Source organism: Poecile atricapillus, chromosome 7 (genome assembly GCF_030490865.1).
Source record: "Poecile atricapillus isolate bPoeAtr1 chromosome 7, bPoeAtr1.hap1, whole genome shotgun sequence".
NCBI classification, from domain to species: Eukaryota; Metazoa; Chordata; class Aves; order Passeriformes; family Paridae; genus Poecile; species Poecile atricapillus.
In genome coordinates, this window is record NC_081255.1 from 31,052,445 (window position 1) to 31,074,982 (window position 22,538).

Consider the following 22,538-nt stretch of genomic DNA (forward strand, 5'->3'; position numbering starts at 1 on the left):
CCCAGCATCATTATTACCTATGCCTTCCTAAGATAAATCTGTTTACCTGTAAAACAGATGCATTAAAAACCAATCAGCCAATAGAAATAATTAGTTACAGCATAGGCATGTGATTTGCTCAGCCTCTGGAACGGGATAATGTCTTGCTTAGCTTGAACTCCTTGCTGATGGATGCTTGGTGAAAGGTCTTGGAGACGATGTACTCAGCTAAACGCTGGGGAGACTGAAAATGATTACTACAGAGAGACATTGCTCAAGTCAGCTCTGCGAGAAATTCATCACCAGCAGCATTGGCACTACACATGAGCAGCAGCGTATGGAAACTGAACTGTAAAAAGTAACAAAATCAGTGAACTAAGAGAATATTGCATACCGTGAACGTGAGGGAATGCATCGTTTCCCAGAGGGAGAAACGTTCCTATTTAGCAGGCTTTTGTTTTGTTACAGGAAACGCTTGGATGGGGGGATTTAGCTGTGAACACAGAGCCTTTGTTTTCTGGGAACAAAGGGAACCCAACCACAGGTTGGTAATGGATAAACTTTCCATGCTGAGCTGGTAGGTAAAGCCTTGGGCTTGCTATAAAACACGCAGAACTTCTGGTGCCTAAAATCCCGTGGCCCAAACAGCAGCCCTTGGAGGAAAATTTATAGCTCGTTTCTACTCAGTGGCCACAAGACCACCCTACAATAAAGCCAACACCAAGAGGAGAGGCTGCTGCAGAAGGCTGCTCCTCCTCCTCAACACTAGCAAGATGCTCTTGATAAACTTTTAAAAGACATCAATGCTGTCTTTAGTCTGGAAGGCCAGTGCTGTGAGTCCTGGGAAAATCCTCCTGCATGGAAAGTGGAATCGGGGTCTTCTCTGCCCCAAAGGCTTCCTGTGAGCCCTTTTACCTGAAAGGTGGAGCACAGCAATCTTCAAAGGCTCATGAACACCCGACAATTTAACAAAATAACCCCAGAACTTGTTGTTTACAGGGAACTTAGCACATCTGGAACGAGAGAGAAGATGCCTTGACTTCAGCTAAATGAAGGGACTGATCTCATCCTACCAGAAGGAGAAGGGTAACAATAAAACAATTCCACAAGCGTCCCTTGCGATGACAGGACCAGTAGAATTTTTCCAATCCTGCTGGCAAACAGTAGAAGGCAAAAGTCTTGCGGAGGCAGAAGGAATAAAAACAAAATGTCTTGCAGGAGGCTAGAAAACTTTCCCAAAGCATTTTTCTTTAAACTTAACCACATGATTTACAAGCTTATTATTAGTTCCCCCCCTTCCTTACATAAAAAGAGAAATTTAAAAAGTGTAGATTAACACATTTTTGGATATCTTCCAAGCTCTCAATTCCTCTGCTTAAAGGATTATTTTGACAAATCAAAAATCACTTTTTGGGTGGCCTGGAGAGACACAGGTTTGCTCTCTCTCTCTGTAGCAGAAATGATCCCTTCTCTGAGGGTGCTTACTTGTTCCTCTCAGACAAATACAGAGAGAAATCCAGTCCAGCTTCTGATCTAAATGTAATACAATATTGGCTGCTGATTCCAGGGAATTTTTTCCAGATTGGTCAGGCTGGGGACTGCGTTAGGTACCTTAATCTCTACCTAGTCACTACTCAGGAGATACTAGAGGTTCTTCAGTGAAAGCAGAGGCTTGGGAGCTGCTACAAGACCATCTTCACCTGGGTCATGAGAGCAGAAAATGCTCCTGAGCAGGTACTGACTGATATTGTGGTGATGGGCACAAGAGCTGGGCTGTCTGCTAGAATTCCCTGGTGTCACTCACCTTCCTGGACACCAGAATGCCACATCCATGGGATGAGCTGGCTTTCTCACTGGGATGTGGCTGCAGCTCATGGTCTGGCCCTGCCACAGTGATCACCCTGCATCTGGCAAGAATTCCTGGTGACCTCAAAGCACAACGAGCACATTGAAGGATTGCAGTGTATATTGCAAAGGTAAATGGATTAGCCAAAAAAGTGCCCAGAGAAGCAGTCAGAGAGGCAGTTTAAGAACAAACCAAACCACTGTGAAAGAAACAATTGTCCTGGAATAGAAAAAAGGGTAAAATATATATATGTATATATATATATATATATATATATATATACATATTCACTTAAAGGCAATCTTTGTAAACAGGTTGAACAAGACTATGAGGCTGGAGGAACAGATGGGAAAATGGAACAAACAGATGGAAAAACTATTTCTGAAAAAAAAAAATATTCTATTTGTAAAGCTATAGCTAGTTTGAATGAATGCTTCAAGGTTAGGAAGCTGAGGCATCAGGAAGTTTATAACAAGGCCATAAATTCATCCATCTGAGATCAGTAGGATGGCAGGTCTTTTAGACAGGTAAGGTGCTTCCCAAACAGCCATGTACCTTTTTTATCCACACTTAATGCCACCATCCTCAGGGATACTTTGCTTCACTTTAAAGCTATATCTTATTCACTCTACAGGTAAAAATTACCTTTCAGCTTTTCATTAACCAGAGCTGGCTAATATATTAAAAGAAAAGGAGAAAATTTACCCTGCTTTCTGCCATCTAATTACAGGTTAAAAATGGGCCTGAGCTCACCAGCAATGTTAGAAAAGTCCTACAGACATGAAGGGGAGAAGGAGTGAGCACCATGGCTCAGCTCTCCAACTTGAAGGAGAAGTAAAGGCATCTTCATTAAATGCCTGCTACCCACCCAGCTGTTCTTGGGCAGCTCTCTGAGTAGTTTTAGAGAGGATAATCAAGAGAAAAAGCGGGAGGAAAGGTTTGATGTTACACTGACTCCAGTGAGGAAACCTCTCTTGCAGCAACCGAGCTGCAATGCTTTGGGTGAGACACCCCTGCAGGAAAATGTGTTTTAGTCAAAGAACCACCACCTGCAGAGACAAATCCAGCCCAAGCTTCACACAGTGCTCCTTGGTGAAGAAGGGTGAGATACTAAAAATTAAAAAAGAATTTGTAAATGAGTAAATGAGTTCAGTGACCTCCAAGCAGTGCTGGGATAAGCAACAAAAACTACTTTACAGAAAAGGCTAAGTTGCTCTGAGGACTGGGGATATGGTGGTTTGGGCTGGACAGTGTTAATAGGTGCTGGTTTATGGTGTTGGCTCCAATCCCTCGGAATCACAGCCTCACAGCTGCGAGCAGGGACAGTAGAAGTGCTCCAGCTCACTGGGGAGATGCAAAGATTGAATTTTTAACTGAGCGCATTCAGCAGCGTGGAGGTAAAAAAGCGATGTTGGCTTTCAGCACGGGCTCTGGGATGGGGATACAGTGGTGGAGACCCGGCTGCCAATTGTGTTTTGTTGTCTCCCTTATTTCAGGTCATTTCTTTTAAGTCGGTGCAGGGCTTTTAAGGACTGTGTCCCATATCTGGGTCTTAGCAGATTTGCCCACATGTTTTCCTGTGTGTGTCTCTGGGACTCATAAAAGCGTCTTTAGCGCTCAAGTAAGTTCCCCTTTGAGAAGGGACTGTCAAAGACAGGCACTAATGTCATTAGGAGGTTACAAGGGGGAAACAAGAGAGAATTTGCTACAGATCCTCATTTCCATAATCTTGCCTCGGCTTCCTCGTTTGTCAGTTCTTAACCTCAATTCCTTAACCTCCAAATCTGTGGAGTCGTTGACCTTGGGGATTTGTCTTCAAACTGATTTCAAGTTTTAAGCAATCTAAATTAGGCTCCCCGTGACAGAAGACAAAACTTGGTCTTTGCACCCAAATGTGAAAGACAGGCCCAGAGTGCAAGTGAAATCTTGCAGTCGTTTTTTCAAACCATCTGCCCATCTGCAGTCCCAGAACAATATCAGTTCGGTGCTGCCTTCCCTCTCTCTCTCTCAGGAATAAAGAAATTACCATAAACAAAGCAGATCAAGGGTCTTTTTAAGCCAAATGCAGCCAAGACACATTGCTTCAGAAAGGAGCAGGAGAGGAAAAAAGAGCTGCAGGGGAAGTTTCTTCCTAATTCTCATTAACTCCAGTTTGGCCAGTGATGCTGGACACTGCAGTGTAATTTGGAGTGGATGGTGCTGTGTCCCTCTCCATGGGCACTCCATTTCCAAGGTATTCTGTAGGAAACAAAAGTGATCACCACAGACAAAAAAAAATAAAGGAAAAAAGACTGCAGAACTGCTCCTTAAAACTGCTCCCTAACTGTGCAGAGGAGGGAGAATACAAGAAAACAGGGAAATTAGTCTGGGCACAAAGAGCCTTTTGGTCTCTCAGACCAATTCTGCATTGCACATGGCAGTCAAACCCCTGCCTGAATCACTCTCTTTATTTCAGGGAGCGAAGCCATTGTGAGAAGATGCATTTATTTCCAAGAGTGTGCTCTGAGTTAGAGAGGCTGCGGCAAACTGGCAGGGCAGCTTGGCACGAGGATTTTCTGGAGCAGCAGGTAGAGATGAACAACGGGAGCTGGACCAGTCCCTGCATGACGGGGAAACAGGGAGGCAGAGAGATTAAATAATTCAGTGTGTGTTGATGTGATGCATGGAAAAATACCGCCAGAAGTCACAAAGCTAAATGCCTGGGTACCTCTCCAATGGATCAGAGAGCAGGTTTGGGGGGTAAAGAGAGGGAAACAGGCACATCCGTGCTGGGGAGCAGCTTGTGCAGTGGTGGCTGCAGAGAGGCTGCCCCCGAGGTGCCGAGAGGGGGAAGGAGATCTGCGGGAGCCTCAGCCTCATTATTTTTATGTTCAGCTGCCTAATTACTACGTGTCAGCTGTCTGTTGGAAGGAACGATGTACTGCAGCCTCTCGTTTGGGAATTTATAGTGATTAATGGGCCTGGAGGGAATGACTAACGAGGAAATGTTAGAATTAGTAAATATGCATCACCGTGCAATGAGTAAAGCGAAGGACATGACAAATGAGCCAAAGTATGTGAAAGATGTAAATGTTGCAGAGGGACAACCTTTGGGATGTCCTGGGGACCGTCAGAAACCGAGAGGAACAGGAGGATGGGAGCAACACAGGTGTGATCCCGTGGGGTGACAACAAACCAAGTAAGAAAGGCCCTCCAAAGCCTTCCAAACAGTCCTAGGCAGACTCAAGGAGGAACAAACTCGCTCTGGCAGGCACTGCAGCAGGATGGAAAGCTGTTTCCCTGTCTGCTGTGTCCTGTGGAGCACAGCAAGGAGCACCGGTGTCACAGCCGCGTGTCGGGCAATCGCCACAATCTGTCCTACACCAGGACCCGGCTCTTTGAAGATATTTAGGTACTGCAAGACCCAAGCCACTCAGTTTATCCATTTCATATGCAGAAATTGCTTTCAGCTTGAATTTCAGAAGAATTTGTTTACCAAATAACAGCTTTGCTGCGTGCCAGGGACCTGTAGCTGGTCCAACATCGATGCAAAGTAACACCTGCAGGCTCAATCTTACAGGCAAGGACAGCACAGAGCAGCATCATGGAGGGGCCTGGGTTTTGGGGCTCCTTTCCTTCTGTTCCTATGTAAGAGAGATGTATAAACCCCAGAATTACAGCTTGCAGGTGTTCTTAAATGTCTGGCATTTTAAAACTGTAACTTTAGGAAAAATTCTACTAATGTCAGTAAATTTATTAAAAGCTGTAAAATGAACAGGATTAAGGAAGAAAAGCAGCTGTCTTAGTTTCTTGATCTAACATCTCACTGAGGTCATCTGGCAATCACTGGTCTCTACACCTGTCCACTGCCAGCATCTGCTGGTGAGAACATTCCTTGAGCAGTGCAAGGTAAACCTTTGTACCAGTGTTGCAGGTTTTATAGTTTTATATGAAACTAGAACCCAGATTAAAATGTTCATGGGTTTTGGGTCACAGAAAATCTAGAACTAGATCTGCTACAGAAAACTGAAATTTGGTCTCATTTGCACCTACCAGATCAAACCCCTCTCTCCATGTGGCTTTTCCATTTTATTTCCAGCACAGCAACATTATTCAAATTTCACTCAATTGAAAGATGCAGCTGTTTCTATTTTTGGTGCATCCCTGTTAGAGAATAGGAATCAAACAACAATTCTGCACTGTTTGGTGATCAGCAATATTCTGTCTGTAAGATAATTTTCACTCATTGAAAACAGAAGTCAGGGGATCAATAGTTTAGGTGCTTCTGCCTTTTAAATACTGCAAAACAGCTGTAATGTTATGTTTTCTCTATAATAGACATTTCTGAAAGCTGAGACAATTTCCAGAGGACATAACTAGATCATAGACAAGACCATAGCTATGGAATAGATACTTTTCCTTTTCCAGCAAGCATGCCTAGATGAAGAAAGAGAATTATTTATAAGGAAAAAAAATCAACAAAACAAACACCCCCTCTCCAAAATCAATCAACTAATCTCCTTCATGAAAATTAAATAATCCAAATAACTCCTGCCTTGGAGGATAACTCTGAACTCCTACAGGTAGAAGCAGGATCACTCTGTGTTTTAAAGTGCTTTTAGGGCTCTGAAGGCAAAGGAGAATCAGTGCTGTCCTCCAGCTGCTGACTGGACAGCAATGATTTCTATAACTACATTTTAAAAGAACAGGTGCTTCCCTTGCTTTATTTTGTAGAGATCAATATAAAATGAGACCAGACATGTACCAAACAACTTCTTCATCAACAGCTTGACTCTGACAGTAGAAGTCATCCAAAGTCACTTATTTAGTCCCTCCTAAAGCAGAAAATGGCAATTCCCCCTGCAATTAGACATCTCTAAAGATTAAACACAAGGCTATTTTGGCAAACCAAAGACCAGCTCCAGCGTTCCCACAGGGAATGGGAAGTATCTAATGGACCCAAACCCTCAGGAGCAGCACAGCACTGCCTCTTTCTCTGTCAGTAATGATGTAAACCAGCAAATCCCAGTCTCAAAATCAGGATTTTTTCCTCTCCCATAGGTCTATGGCCTCAGCCAAGTGCCACTTCCATCACTCCTAATGGTGCAATGACCACTGCACCCCATGGAAAGGGAGACTTCATCTCCCTGGAGAAAATTCAGGACTGAACCAGGGCTCTCACTTCCTCTGGTTTCAACACTGGTAAGAGCAGTTCAACACTTCATTGAAATGATGAAAACATTTAGCTGAAACATTATATATACTCTAATTACAATCAATCCATCCCCAAACAAAATATTTAATTTCAATTTTTCCAATGATGGCTTTACTTAGGGGCTGTACATCCAGGGGGAAAGGATTTCTATTTTTCCACAGCAAAACATGATGTTTTTGAATGTACTTTTTCAGTTGGAAAATGACAGGATGGAAAATCCACAGCTATCTCTACTTATAACACATCATGGTTAGGTGTGTGTGCATAGCACTTAGCACAGCATAAAACATAACATAGCACATAACACATCCAGGTGGGTGTGCATATGGCATGGGCACAAAAAGTAAGTTTTAGAGACAAAGTTTGAGAACACAGAAACTATTGGAAAAGGAGGGTTAAATAGCAGTCAGATCAGATGGTACAAAGCAAGCTGTGCTTTCTTCATCTCAGGGAAAGTTAAAATACAAAAAAATCTGTTTGCAGGTGACACTGAAAACAATTTGGAGGTCCCTCCATTTATTGTGGGGTACAGGGAGACCCGGTGCAAGAAACACTTGAAATACAAAGTCATTTTTAGTGGGGAAACAATATGCAGCCTTCAGCAGAGATAAAGTCAAAACCCAGCTGATGTTTCTGAGTCAGAGGCAAGTGCAACTGGTCAGATGTGCCACACACTTCTCCTCCTCCAGCTGAAAATAGCATTGCTTCCAAATTTTCTGGGAGCACGAAGATTTCAACAACAGCCTCAGCAGAGCTGCCCTATGCTGTGTTGTTTACTTTTGAGGAAAATTGTTGACTGCTTTTCATTTTGCCACATGTGAGACAAAACAATCCACTATCCTTTTATTCAATAAAATTGTTTAATATTCCAAGTTTCTCTCATGATTCAGAAGGGAATTGTTTCCTAGTGCCAGCCTCTCCTGCTGGGGGGGTGGAAAACGCCTGCTCCTGGCTTGGTTTAGCAGCAGGATGGCAGCAGATTGGCCTTTCCCAAGCAGGGGGCCCTGGGCAGCAACGAGGAGACGTGCCCAACCATCAGCCAAAAATATTGCCCAAACCCAGGGGAGGAAACATTTTTAATAGCTCACCTAAAAAGGCAAAAAAAAATATTTGCCAAAGGTTCCATCAGCATCACAGTTAACACAGACATTTCTCCTGGTAAACAGGGAGAATTGCCTGGATTGCCTGAAACGGGTCAGTTATCAGCCTGGGAGCTGCTGGCCAAGTCTGACCTCTCCACCTCACACCTGGGTGCAATTTCCAGCAGCCCAGCCACTGCTTCCAGTGAAATCAAAGCCGATGCAGCCGCTGACTTCTAAGATCTCCAATAGGGAGATCTCAGCTGTGGTTACCAGCTGGGCTGTGCAAGTGTCATTTTCCAAAAAACCCATCTGCCACAGTGAGGCTTCAGTAGCCAAGAATCTGCTACTTACTACCACAAAACTGCTCCAGATTTTCACAGGGGTAACTACTAGCATTTACATTTTGGGAGGGACAGAGAAGGTGGATTTTAGAAACTGTTACTTTCAGTGTTGAAATTTTTCTCCTCCTGCGCTGGTCCAAGTCTGCCTTTTTCTCTACTGCTTTCTTGTTTTGCTACTTCATTTTCAGATTGATGCCCTTGGCTTCCAAGGACCACGGGCCATCTCGTGGCTTTTGTCTTTCTTGACGTTTTGCATCTGTTTTATGTCTCTTACTGATTTTGATTTCAGCCTGGATTCCCTTTTCTCATATTCAAGCTTAGAGGCAGAGGCAGCCCAGCTGAGATTCGCATCTCCAGGGATTTTTGATGTCTCCAGCGTTGATGTCTACATTGGAGCTGGTGCTGTAGATTCCCTTTAGCATCAATGGAGAGAAATGAGGGGCTAAATCATGATTTATCTGAACTACTTGAGGCATCTGAACTTAGTGGGGGGTAATTCCTGCATCACCAGCATCTCTTTTGCTCAATTAGCAACCAATGGAGAAGTCAGTGTTGGGAGGCATGACTCCCACCCTCACAAAAGATAATTTGAAAGTGCTCTGAATGTGCCTTTCCTTTGGGAGAATCCTGTCCCTTCACAGGTGCCTTTCTGCACCCCTTGGCCCAAACAATTCACAGGCACCTGCCTTCCCAGGTGACTCCACCAAGGTTCATGTACCTGGTCACGGATTTCTGCAAGGTCTGGCTGATGCATCCCCACTTTTTGCCAGGGTATCTGGTGTGAGTTTTCCCCAAGAGGCCACATGAAACCTAAAATACCATCAACAACCCTGTTGGAAGAGTATGGCCATTTACACACAGGGAGGCAGGCTACAGAATGAAGGTTATTTAGTAGAAAAGGGGATTTATCATGATGGATGAAGGGCATTTTTAGCTCGAGAGGCAGCTGGTTTCCCTGCTACCAGATGGCCACAGGGTCCAGTCCAAACTTTGCATCTTGACCGTGCTCCAGTGTGATGATTACGACTGACTGAACTCGGAGTTTGGCCATCGTGCAGATATTAAACACCCCAGAATGATTTCTAAAGATTATTAGATTACTGCAACACCCAGGTCAACATCTCACCACTGAACTCGTGGAAAAATGAGAGGCTGGAATCAACAGTTTTAAATCATAGGCATCAGTAAAAAGCACTCTCCAAGAACGAGACACTAAACCATTAAAACTGGGCCAGGATGGAGATGCTGGAGCCCACCTAACATACAAAAAAATTGAAATATGCACCAAATCTGAGCTCAGAACTTGGTCCTGATTTTACAAACATGCATTTTGTCAATAAAAACATTGGCTACAAATATCTCAACACCTCCTGGTTGTCAAAATTGGCCTGGGATGGAAATTCAAATGTGTGAGGCACCTCTACTACTTCTTCACAGAGATGGCATATGATTATCCAGAATTACATACTGAACCACAGTCATAAAATCCTGCTTGAGTTGCCCTTATGCTAAATGACTCCAACACAGATGTGTGGAAACCTGCTAATAGTAATCTTTAGGTTACTTTAGTAAAACAGCTGAGTGTGGTGGCATCTTGATGTCAAAGTAAATTCCTGCTTTGGGGAGCAGCAGGAGCAAGAGGGAAAGAGTCTGGTACCTATCTGCTCCAGTCACCTGGAATGAATCTGCAGCCAGGCATCTGTCAAAGCTCCCAGTTCTTTGGGTATCCTAGAGACAGCTGAGGATGCAAAGGAAGTCCACTCTGGAAATCAGTTCTGTGCACACAAGGCAGCCCTGAGCACCTGCACCAACAGAAATCACTCATGTTCCCACAAAAAGACAGATTTTATGCCCATAGGTATTTATGCCCAGGTATAATATACATTTTAAGATTTATACACAGGGACCTGATGAGCCATTTAGCAAAAAAAAAAAAACCAAAAAAAAAACCAGAGTCAATAGGAAGATAAATAAAACTGTTCTCTCTACGATGCCTGCAAGTGGTTTCTGCAAATTGGCTCCTCAGCACATCCCCATCAAGGGTTCATCCGTGGAGGAAGGATCTTCCCCAGTGCATCTGCACTTCATTAGGAGTTTGTAGACTGCTAAATGAGCAACAGACCCCAGCATGAATGCACATTGTCTGAGCTGGGCTGATCACACTGTGTGATACAAGGGAGTGTTAAAAAAAACTGCTGTTCTTCAGTAAACATTGGAAGAGAAGACTGAAGATTAATTCAAACAGCTTGGAAAACTGAAACAAGAGAAATGAGCTGAATATTTCCAAATATGGGCTACCTTACTTCAGTATCAAGCCAGGAGAACCTTGGGGCATGCAAGCCAACCAAGCTGCAACTCCCTGGATAACAAGGCTTTAATTAAAAGCTAAATTGCACATACATAAAAAAACCCCAGGGCTCACTTCAGCCACAGAGGTCATGAAATCACAGGCAATCATATGACAAACATTAATCCAAAAGTCCAGGGAACAACTGCTCTGCACACATTCACTCAACACAAGCCACAGAAACACTTGCAAAAATGCCATAACGAGCTTAAGGCTTTTAGTACAAATAAATAGAGCCACAAATAGTAACACCAAAGGAAGAGAGAAAAGGAACCACCAAGGGCTCTGTTCTTCTCTAGTGGGGAGTTGTTCAGTGAAAATGCCAAATTAACTCCAAGAGAGAGATTCTACCCAGTGCTCCCCTAACTCCCTGCTTCCCTCTCCCAACAACTCCTGCTAATCTGATCTGGTGGAAAGTCTTCCCTGCTCCAAATCTGGCCCTCATTTTAGCCTCACATACAATCAAAACATGCCAATCAGCACTTGAGATGTTTTCTTTAATACCATTAGGAGCAATAACACACCATGTTCAACATCCCATCTCCAGCTGCTTTGGAGGAAAGCAAAAAACCCCAGCTCAGACACCAAACTATGCACAGGGGGCTCAGGGAGAGGAATAATTAGCTGATTTATGTAATTCCCACATCCAGCCCTGGGTTTTATTCAGCACCCTGTGTTGGATGGTCCTGACTCCCATCACCTGAAGCAGCAGATCTCCCCACACACACCATGGCACCAGGGATGAGCACAGATGGTGCCATGCTGAGGCTGCATCCAGGAGGTCAGTGCTGGATAATTTATCTCTCAGAGCACAACAGACCCTGGGACTCAGCTACTGCCATGGATATCTGCTGAGGATCTGCTCCTCTGTTTCAGCTCTGTTTTTGCCATTAAAGACCGGCAGCCTGCAAGAAAAGCAGTAAGAAAACCTGTAAAAGAGAGGAAATTGATGTAGGGAAAATCAGATGCACTGTCCCTGCTGGCAGCGGTGACCCACCATCAGCACATCATGATGCACAGCCTAGCCTTGCTGACTCTGTATTACTAATTTTGACTCAAGTCACCATTTAATGAACTTTCTTTTCATTTTCATTTGAACTGGAGGCTTCAGAGACCATTTCCTTTGGAAGACACACCAACCCAAAGCTCGGCATGGTGGCTGGGGATGGTGGGGTTGCCATCACAGCAGACTCCTCCTAGAAGAAGGTTCCCTGTGCCTGTAGGTCCTTCCCCAATGGCTCATTGCATCTCCCAGGTGTGACGTGGAATCACAAGCCCTTGTCCCATTGGACAGGCAAACAGGGAGTTTCCTGGGAATTGATAATAATAATAATAATAATAATAATAATAATAATAATAATAGTAATGATAATATCATCTGGCTTCACTGATGGAAGACCAGAACCTTGCCAAGAGCAGGAAATGAGCATGTGGATGTACTCTTGAAAAAAACCAATGACCTCTCAAGTAGGCCACAAAACAAGACAATTAAACACAGTCTGCCAGCAGAAATACACTTGGGACAATGCTTCCCAAGCCTCCCCTCTGCACCCACCACCATGAGCACGCTGTAGGTGTGGGCTTTGCTGTGCTGACTGAGAAAGGAAGAGAGCAGCCCCAGCAGCATCACTCTTAGGGCTGGATCCAGAGGCAGCACAGAGCAGGATTTTCCTCCGAGGGTCCAGCCGGTGGGGATGTGGCCACACAGCTGTGAGGGAAGAAGCTGTAGCTATAAATGAGTGTTGTTCTCCATCTCCTGACGTCAAGGGAAGCTTTGCTGGTGAGCTCTGCCAAACTCCAAGCTCCAGAGAAGCTCTCCCACCCCACACAGCCCCCACGTGAGATCTCAGCCGGGTGCAGACACTGCCTCCACCCCCAGCCCAGAGCTGCTGGGATGGGGGGACGTGCTGCCAGAAGCTGTTTGCCCAAAAAGCCACTTTCCATCAGCAGCACCTCGTTCTGGACCCCAAACTGATGGAGGAGATGATGGTTTGTATCCAGGAGACCCCGGGGTGGGAGTGTTGTGAGTGCCCAGGTTCATGGCAGCAGGATGGAGAGAAAGCATCTCACCAGCAGCTTCACCCTCTACTGCTTCTCAATCAACACCTGGGCTTGAGCTGTTGCTCTTTATTTTCATTACTGACAGGGGATATCTCATTGCATTTTTCCCTTTACAGAGAGAGAGAGAGAAGAGATCTTTGTGCCTCTTCTAGAAAAGAGAAATAAATAAAATCTCACAGCCATTTCCTTCTGCAAATAGACAGGACTGAGCTGGGGAACAGGTGAGGCCAGGAGCAGGCAACTCTTCATAGCTGTGATGCAGGATTAAAACATTCCCAGCATATCCTTAAACAAACCCATGGGAGAAGCCAAAGCAACCCCAAACTTTCCCCTTCAGCCTGTAATTTTCAGACAACAAACCAATCCTTTCACTTTTCTAAAGGAGTGAAGAGAGAGGCAGAGAACTGGAAAAACCCTTTATAGAAATATCAGCTGTTCCTCCTCATTCCCACCCCCAGTTCTGTTTTTTGACAAGTTAAAGTGAGGCCATAACTTATTCTGCTTTGTTCGACAGGGCTAATCACACGTGACTCTAATCACTCATGATGTTTTATTGATTTTAAGCACATTTAATCAGAAATTGGCTCGGAGTTAGATTCCTGCTAATTACTGAGAAGCAGCATTTTGAATGACTTCACAATTGGACTGCAGATTAGAATGGACAATATGTACTAAAATAATGATTCATGCATTCAGCTCCCTGGATTTATTTTGTTTATATTGGATTTTTTAATCTTTAAAGACATAATTCTGCATATGGGCAAGCAGCATTTAAAACCCTTAACGAAATGGGTTTAATTTAACAGGGCAGGCTTTCACCAGAGATGGGATATGTGGGGAACAGTTTATCCCCAGCTAATGCAGTTATTTCTTTGAAGGTCACTGGATGTGCCTTGCCCATGGTGACACCACACACAGGTGGTGGCACTGCCAGGCCACTGCTGGGGGCTCCTTTAGCATCCCCACCAAATCCATCAGTTCTGCTCTGAGGTCAGGGTGAGTTTTTCTCAGTCAGTCCCTGCACAGTCCCAGTTTCCAGCCCCAAACCCCAAATGCAAATGGCTCCTTCAGGCAAAGACACCCAGCCCCGAGAGGTGCCCGTGGTGAGCTGAGTTCTGCCACCACCTCACCCCTTCTATTGCTCAAATCCCTCCACAGCACAGGGTTAAACAGTTTCTATTTCCACATTTCTCGACCTAAAAGTCACCTTCTCATGGAAAATCAGATTGTTGCTGATCACAGCCTGGAAACAGATTTTTATTTTTCAACAGCCGCAGGTGTCTCGTCTCCACCAGTGTCCAGGAGATCCCTGGCAATGTGGCTGCAAATGCTCCAGTGACATTGTCCATGCTCAGAAAGAGCTGTGGCCAAGCACAGACCTTTCTCAGCTCTGCAAAGCTTCCTCTGCCTCCTGGGAAACACTGATCCATGAGCAACAGGGAAGCAGGGGGCTGGCAGAGAGGCTAGACTAGAGACTACCAGCTATTTGAACTGGTAGGAAAGGAAAATTTCCTTCTGATTGAAAACAGAAACTTTCCACTTCCATCTCTGCTATTTTATTTTTGTTGGAAAACAAGAAGTCACACTGGGGAAGGCTCTCACAGTTTTCAGCTAAAATTTTCAAGTTTTGAGTTATAAAGTCAAAATTTTCCATTAAGAAAAGGAATCTTTTTTCCCCCAACACAACTCCACTGGGAATACTTACAGCAATCTTGCCAGCCAATTTCTTTCATACAAAAACAAGCCTAAATTCAATGCACATGAATGATGCACAGAATACTCTGCAATAACTGATGTTAAAAAGCCACAGCTTCGAAGCCTCCTGTTCTGCTCCCACTCCTTTCCACGGGTCTGTGACACCCCAATGCAGTGGGTAGAACTTGCTCATGAATGATGTGACTTCAGTTTCATAGAAAGATGAGAAATTCACCCCAGAATCACCACTGGCCTCCCAAGGAACCAGCCTGCAAATCTATCCTAATTCATCCTACATGGGTATGTAAGGATTTTCACCCTTTAAGTGCTGTTTCACTCTGTAATATGGCAAGACTCCATCTCATGTAGGACACAAACTGTAGTAAGTCCAGAGTGTAACTCTGATTCCTGCATCCTTCCCTTCATCCTCACAACCCTCCCCATTCTCCACTGTGCTGTTTCATTGCCACTGCAGAACAAGATATAGAGGCAAAGGGAACTCTCACCCTGGTGTAACTTCACAAGTTGCAAAAAGGAAATATCTTTTTTGAGTTGGACTCATTTAATATTTTTTCTTTTCTTTCATTTTTAAGAAATAATATTTCTTCATTTCTTTGTTTCTTCATTCATTCTTTCTTCTGTTCTTTCAGTTGTCCTTCAGTCTTTCTTTCCTTTTTACTTTCCCAGGAATTGGACTCCTGGAATCCTGTGAGTCCTTTCTAATCCGGATATTCTAGAACTTTAGAAAACTCACTGCATCCAGCACTACTGGGTGTAGGTGTTCACAGCCCTGAGGAGTGTTGTTTCAGTAGTTTTCTGAATGGTCATGAGTGACAAAACAGCAAATCTGTGTTCTTCCACTCACTGGTTGACTCCAACTTCAGAGTCTTCAGTGAGAAGTACAGGGTTGAAATTATTCTGAAGTTACAGCACCTACAAGAATTTTACCAGATGGAAACCTGAAAAAAGATTGCTGATTACTTCTCAGATGCATTGCTCATTTGTTCAGAGTAATTACTAGATGCAAAACCAAAAATAGACCCTTTTCCTTTGATCCTCTCCAGTTGGAGTCTGCACATGACAACCCAGAGCACGTATCTGGATATTCTGTACTGAAGCTGCCACAGTTTTCATTCAAAACCCAACCAGTGCTTCTCATCTCACCTATGAAAATGCAAATTAAGATAAAATCTGTCAAAAGACACTGGCAAGCATCAACTTGTCCCAACTCCTGACAATTTACATCCTCCTGGTGGGGGGAAGAAATCACTTACAGGATTTGGAGCAGCTCAGTGATGTTCTCCTCTGGTTATTTAATCATTTGTTAAAAAATCCACCCTGAAGCCGGCAGCTAAGGTCTTTGTAGCTTTGGGATTAGCCCTTTAAATATAGCCTAGGGCAAAGGGTGAGGAAGAAGAGTGGTTTCCAGGGGGTGAGGATGAAGGGCAGAGCTTGGCATCCCTCTGTGTGTGAGAGAGGCAGGGCAGAGCTGTCAGCAGGAGCTCAGGGGTGCTGGGGATACTCAGGAATACTCAGTGCTACCAAAGTGGCCCAAGAGACACGGGCCAGCTGATTGCTCCAAAATAAGGAGCCGATCCTCTTACGGTGCAAAGCTGGCTGAGCACACACGTGCCGGCCATCCTGCTCCAACAGTCCTGAGCAGGAGCTGCCTCACTCCCCTCTCAGGAGCTCCAGCACCTTGACATGTCCACCTGACTCCCAGGGAGGGGGTAACCAGTGCCTGAAGTTTTCTCTGCTGGTTTTCTAGCAAGGCTATATTAAAGTTGCTATGGATCTCTTGCTCATCAATACCTGTAGAGAGTTGTCCTCTTTGAATGGCTTTGGGAATGTGGCACCAAGAGCCGAACTGGCTGCATGGCCAGGAGTGAAATGGAAGGTGGAGAAGCTGGGACTCACACTGTTGTAGCATCCTTTTGGCTTGTAGCAAAGCTTCAGCACAATAATACAGTCCCAAATGCAACCATCAGCAAATGATTCCTCTCCCCAAGCAGCAGCACTGAGGTCACTCAGTGAATGGCACCAGACTGGTGGGATTGTGGTCAATTTTCCAGATGTGCATTCAACAAACCTCGTTCTTTAAGCTGGGCATTAGCACTGATATCCTGAATTAGAGATTAGGTAATACTGTACATTATTTCCAGCCAGGGATTAATTAAATTTCAACATTTCTGAGAGGCAGCTGGTATAAAGGAAGCCATTCATTTCAGCAAAGTCCAAATGAACAAGCTCCTCATTTGTTTCTAGACTTGCTCCATGTTGAAGTGAAAAGTAAGCCAGGAACTACCTCTTGCAAATACTTTTAAATGCCTGATAATAAGGTAGATTAGGTACCCTCCAGAGGTTCTACATGCCAGCCACTGCTCCTTCCTCTTCAGACCCTAAAACTGTCTTTTCTGTGCCCTAAGAATAGGTCCCAAATGTGTCAGCAATGCCCCTTTCAGTACACTGCCCAAATGAGCTCTGCAGTGCTTTGTTCCTGATGTTCCTTGGGATGGAGGGAAGCAGCACAAAGCCCATGGCACCATCCTGGAAAAGAAGGAAAACCTTGTTTGTGTTTTAACATGGTGAGGGGAGCAAGGGGGGACAGGACTTTGGGTTTTGCTCCAAATGGCTGCAAACAGGGGGTGTGAAGGAGCCCAGCAGGGATGAAGATGGGGCAGCAGAGCTGATGTGCCCTGGAGATATGAAGTGGGAATCCACCAGCCAATGTCTTCAGGGAGATTTTTCCCAGGAAAATGGGAAATCTGCCATCAAAAAGCCCCAAAGCTGAGCAAAACACTGATTTCACTAGAAGTCTTCACTGACAAAACTGCTCACAGTTTTACCCATTGTCCTCCCTTGCCCATGGTGCTCATGCCCATGCACATGGCTGCAGAGAGTCCTGGGGATGTCTGTGCCATTCAACCACTACAGGACATTTTCCATGGTTTCTTGGCTTTTTTCTGGGGCAGTGAAACAGCTGGGGCTGCCCACAGCTGCTCACTTTGCTTTCTCAAAATCTGCTGTTACTTGTTTGGGCTTATTTAAACTTGCTTTCTTCCTGTTCATTTTTATTCTGTTTTTCTTCATCAAAGTCCTGCTTGGGCTGAGGAGGGATTTTGAGACCTGGAGGGTTTCCACGGGTCTGGCTTGTATTAGAGGGGGGCAATTTCCCAACCACCGGCTGAGTTTCAACATTCCCTCTCTCCTTGCCTTGCTGAGGAAAACCAGGGGCACACATTCAGCCTCCTGCAAAGACTCCTTTTCCAGCAGGATGAAATCAAGGTGAGGGAATTTTGACAAGTTCAACAGAGTGGGCTGGAATGGAGAGCTGCTGCTGGTGTGCTTGGAGTTGAGATTTTTCAGACTGATGTTAATTTCTGCAGCTTTTTCTTCATCATTCTCCCTGCCTGCAATCACAACCTCATGATCACAATTCCCATTTGCAATCTGCACAGGGGGCTCTTGCACAGGTTTAAATAAGTGACATTCCCAAACCAGTGCCAGTGCCATGATAATATTATAAAAACCATCATGAATCTGGGGTTTGCCCTTCATTGTTTCAGTGCAGTTCAAACTAGTCAAAGAAGTAACATGTTGTAAAAATAAATGAAATCTTAAAAAAAAAGGAATTCATGGACATAAGATACCCCAGCAGCCAGGTCTAGTTAAAAATGTCCCTGTTCACTGCAAGGGGGTTGGACTAGATGATCTCTGACTTCCAAACCAAACTTTCTATGATAAGCATGCCAGATATTCCACTCTAAATTACAGCTTTTGTGTCTTTCCTCATTTGGAGGAGAGTTTCCTCCTGGTCCTTCTCACGGATTAGGATCCTTCCCACACCTCCAAAAAAACCCCAAATCCACTGGGCAATGATCTCCGTGTAACACGGGATAGTGAGTGGCTGCTTAAAGCCACGTGAATTCCTGAGTGTTGGGACTGAAATCCCCCATTTCCCCCTCCCAACTCCTCCACTGCAGGCCCAGCTACACAATATTAATGTTAGTTCTCTGTGTGTCTCATGTCCAGTGGATGTTGCATTTTAAAAGATGCCTTCGTGCAATTCAGCACCAGCAAGGCGAGGAGACGTTCTGCAGAGCCAGCAGTTTTTGCAGGGAACCACGAGATGGCGATGGAATAGAAATTTCCATCCAGAGGAAAAGCAGTTCTGCTTACAGAGAAAGGACTCAACCCCCTGCATACTGAGCCCTCTGCCAGAAAGTAAAATGCAGGGAAGTGTTGAAATTTTACATTATTTTCCATCTTTTTTTTTTTTTTCCTTTTTTTTTTTTTTTTTTTGCCGGGGTGGGGAGAGCATATACTGGTTCTGTATTTATAAATTTAAATGTGTATTTATGTATTTAAATATCTGAAGCATAGCCCAGTTCCCCCCCCCCCCTTTTTTTCTATTTTTTTTTTTTCTATTTTTAACATTAGTATATGCTTTAAAATCTCCTGGATTAGAGCAGAAACTTAATCCTGCTATGACCAAGCAAAGCAGCACGAAGGGGCAGCAAACTCCAGACTTTTAGAGATTGCTACATAAGAATAATTTTAAAAGGTATCTTTCCTTTATCTGGTTCCATTTCCCAAGAGATATGTCCATCATTGATCATCCCACTGAAGGGAATTTTGACACAAATTGAAAAATTAATTAATTAAGATTTTTAATTAAAACACAGAGAGTCATGGGAAATGGGGATCACGTAGCTGCAACCCCTTTACCCTCTAAGCTCACCCCTTCCCACAGGATAGTGTGATTGGGATTTGGAAAGTAGGATGAATAAGTGTGACTGGAGTTTCCAGTCTGGAAGTTAAGAAGGGTCTGAATATTGTTACTTAACCCTCCTACTTTATCACCTTATTTTTGCTTATAGTCTTCCCCCCATATTGGAAATGTATCCATAGGCAAAGGTGCAGTCCCTTTTATTCAATGAATGAATATCCATAAAATTATTTGGGTTGGAGGGGACCTTAAATCTTGTCCAGTTCCACCCCCTGCCATGGGCAGGGCCACTTTCCACTATCCCAGGCTTCTCCACACCCCTTGGACACTTCCAGGGATCCAGAGGCAGCCACAGCTTCTCTGGACAATGTTTCCCAGTCTGTGACCACCCTCACAAGGTCCCGTGGTCATTCCTGTGATTATTCTCAGCACCAAGGATTAATGTTAGCAGTTTTATACAAGGCAAACCAAATCAAGAAAAATTGAACTCTTTTTAAATGCTTGCAAAGCAGAAAAAAAAATCCATGTCCAGCATCTCTAAAAACACTCAGTGAAGAAGTACTCAAATCCTAACGCCATCAAAAAATTTTTTTTTCTTTTTAATGTGACTTTTTAAGGTAATCCCATTAAAAAACTGTGTGCCTCTTCTCTGGGTCTCTGTCCCCCCAGCTGCCACAGTGCAGGGCATGGGAACACTCCCTACCAACCCCCTTCGGCACCACACAGGGAGAGGGTGGCAGTTTTCACCTTCTTTCTCCAGGGTAACAATATTTCTACTGCCAACCCTAAATCTGGGGACCTGTTAAACTGAATGAGGATAAAGTTCCAAATTTTTAGCCCATAATTCAATTAGGACTTGCACAAATGTGGCTTCAAAGTGCCCCCATGAAGATTTGCCCTGCAAATTTAAACTTCCCTTTGCAAATCTGCCCTTTAGGTTCCTGCTTGAGAAGGAGATGGGAGACAGCTTGAGGAGATTCATTTTTCCTCTAGTTTATATATAACTTGCTAAGCTTTTTATTTTTTTAAATGAGCTTACTATGTCCAATTTAAGTCAAAATTTAATGATCCCTGCAGTAATTCATTTAAGGATACAGCTTCCATAAACGGCATAGCATAAGTCAGGGAATAACTGTCCTTGTCCACAGCGCAATCATTAATCAACTTTATTAAAATCAGGATTGGCTGAGGAGGTTTGCATAATAAAAGAAGATTCAGAGACTTTTCCAGGACTAAAGTAGATCTGAGACCAAACTTTGGGTATTTCCTCCCCACTTCTCCAGGACTGCTCCATGTAACTTGGGAGCATCCAAGTCCAGAGTTCATGGCTGGGCTCACATGTGGAGTTGGATGGGGTGATAGTGGTCCTAAAAAGGGTTAAAAAAGACCCTAAGTGTTAAAATAGTCCCTAACACAGACAGGCACTGTTGCTCTGCACTAAGAACAGGAAGGGGATGTGGGAAACATCCTATTTCTGGCAATTTTAGCGGGATTTCCCAATGCTTTGGTGTAAGGATGCTTTCTGGATGAGGTCTCAGCCTCTGAGCAAGCACCTGGAGTTATTTGATATTATTTGATGTTATTTTATACTATTATATGTTATTTTATGTCTTCATCTTTCCCTCAAGTTGGGCAAGGCCCCGAATGCCTGCTCTGCTTAGTGGGTGACCTGATGCTCTGAGTGACTGAGCCCCTTGGCAGGTCAGGGGAGGCAGGAGCAGCACAGGGTGCCACCATGAGGGAACAATTAGATCTCTGCATCCAATTAGCAGCAGCTGTGATTTGTGTGCATCCCCTCTGTACATATGGCTACGCTGAACTTTCCCTCTGTTTCAAATGTCCTCACGGAGCGCGGGCGAAACGAGAGGAAGGAACATTTGTCTGGGGGTTTTTTTGAAAGCCTTTATCATGATGGATGAGGAACCTTTTACATCATTCACCAACTTGCAAACAAATTAGGTACCTTCATCACCTTCCCCTGATAGTGGAGCTGGCAAGTGACGGCCTGATGAGCTGCTGGGGAGAGGGCAATGGTGTGCAAGTGCTTCATTGGACATCATCAACCAAGTTTGCTGGAAATAAAATATAAGTGAAGTCAGATGCTGAGGGCTTAAGTGTCCATGCATTAAGCAAGATGGTTTCCATCTCATGGAGCAATTTGGGCTCTGGCCATTTAGGGTAGGACAGGAATTGTTATTCATTTTAATGGATGCTGGGCATCCAAATCCCTTCGGTGGAATTGAAACATCTCATCCCTAATTTCTGTGTGTTTCAGTCCCTAACATGCAGCCAACTCCTGCAGGGCACTCCAGGAAGCCTGATGAAAATGTTACTGGTATTACCCAAAATGATCTTTAGTTTCATGGAAGAGATCAGACCAAAAAGAAGAGAAGGAAAGGTCCAGGTCTGTCAACAAAATGTCAAGGAGATGAATAGAGCTGGTTCCTTCTTCCCCATCAGTGCTTCAGCCCAGAAGAAGAAGATCCCATCACCTGCATTCCACAAGCAGCCCTGAGCTCAGGGTTTCTCAGGCAATGAGGCAGCAGCAGGACTGGCAGCAGAAGGGGATGATGCATGGCAGGTCCTGCTGCTAACAGTCCTGGTGAGGGATGCTGCCAGCACTGGGGAGCAAGGCTGGGATGAATGACTGGGAGTTCTGTAGCAGAGCCCAGGGGTCAGGTCTGCCCCTCTCTCTTCCATCCAGAGGGATTTTAATGGTAGGATGTCCTTCCTGGCAGGAGGTGCTGATAATGGAGTGGATCACCAGCTCCAGCCCAAAAGAAGGAAATAAAACCACTTCACAGGATGCTTTAAAAAAAATATCATCTAGCTAGAAAGTTTCTTTTTAAAAACAAGGCAGTATTGGAGAAGAAACCCCTGCAGACATTCATAGCCTTGACAGAATTGTTTAGGGTGAAGTAATAGGAAACAAGCCCCCAGATTATTTTATTGCTGAGTAAACAACTCAGTGTCTCTTTGCTGGCTGTGCTTGGAAATCAGTCCTTTAGATTGGTAATGACCTCTGAGATCATCAAGTCCAACTGTGTTTGTCACCAAACCATGTCCCCAAGTACCACATCCTCATGCCTTTTGAACACTTCCAGGGGTAGTGATTCCACTACTTCCCTGGGCAGCCTGTTCCAAAGCCTGACCACCCTTTCAGAGAAGAATTTTTTCTTAAATGAGTCATTTTACACTGCAGCCAGCTGGTTCCTAGAGACGAGTGGGGGGAGAGGTTGTAAACTAGGGGAGCAGCAAAGGGGC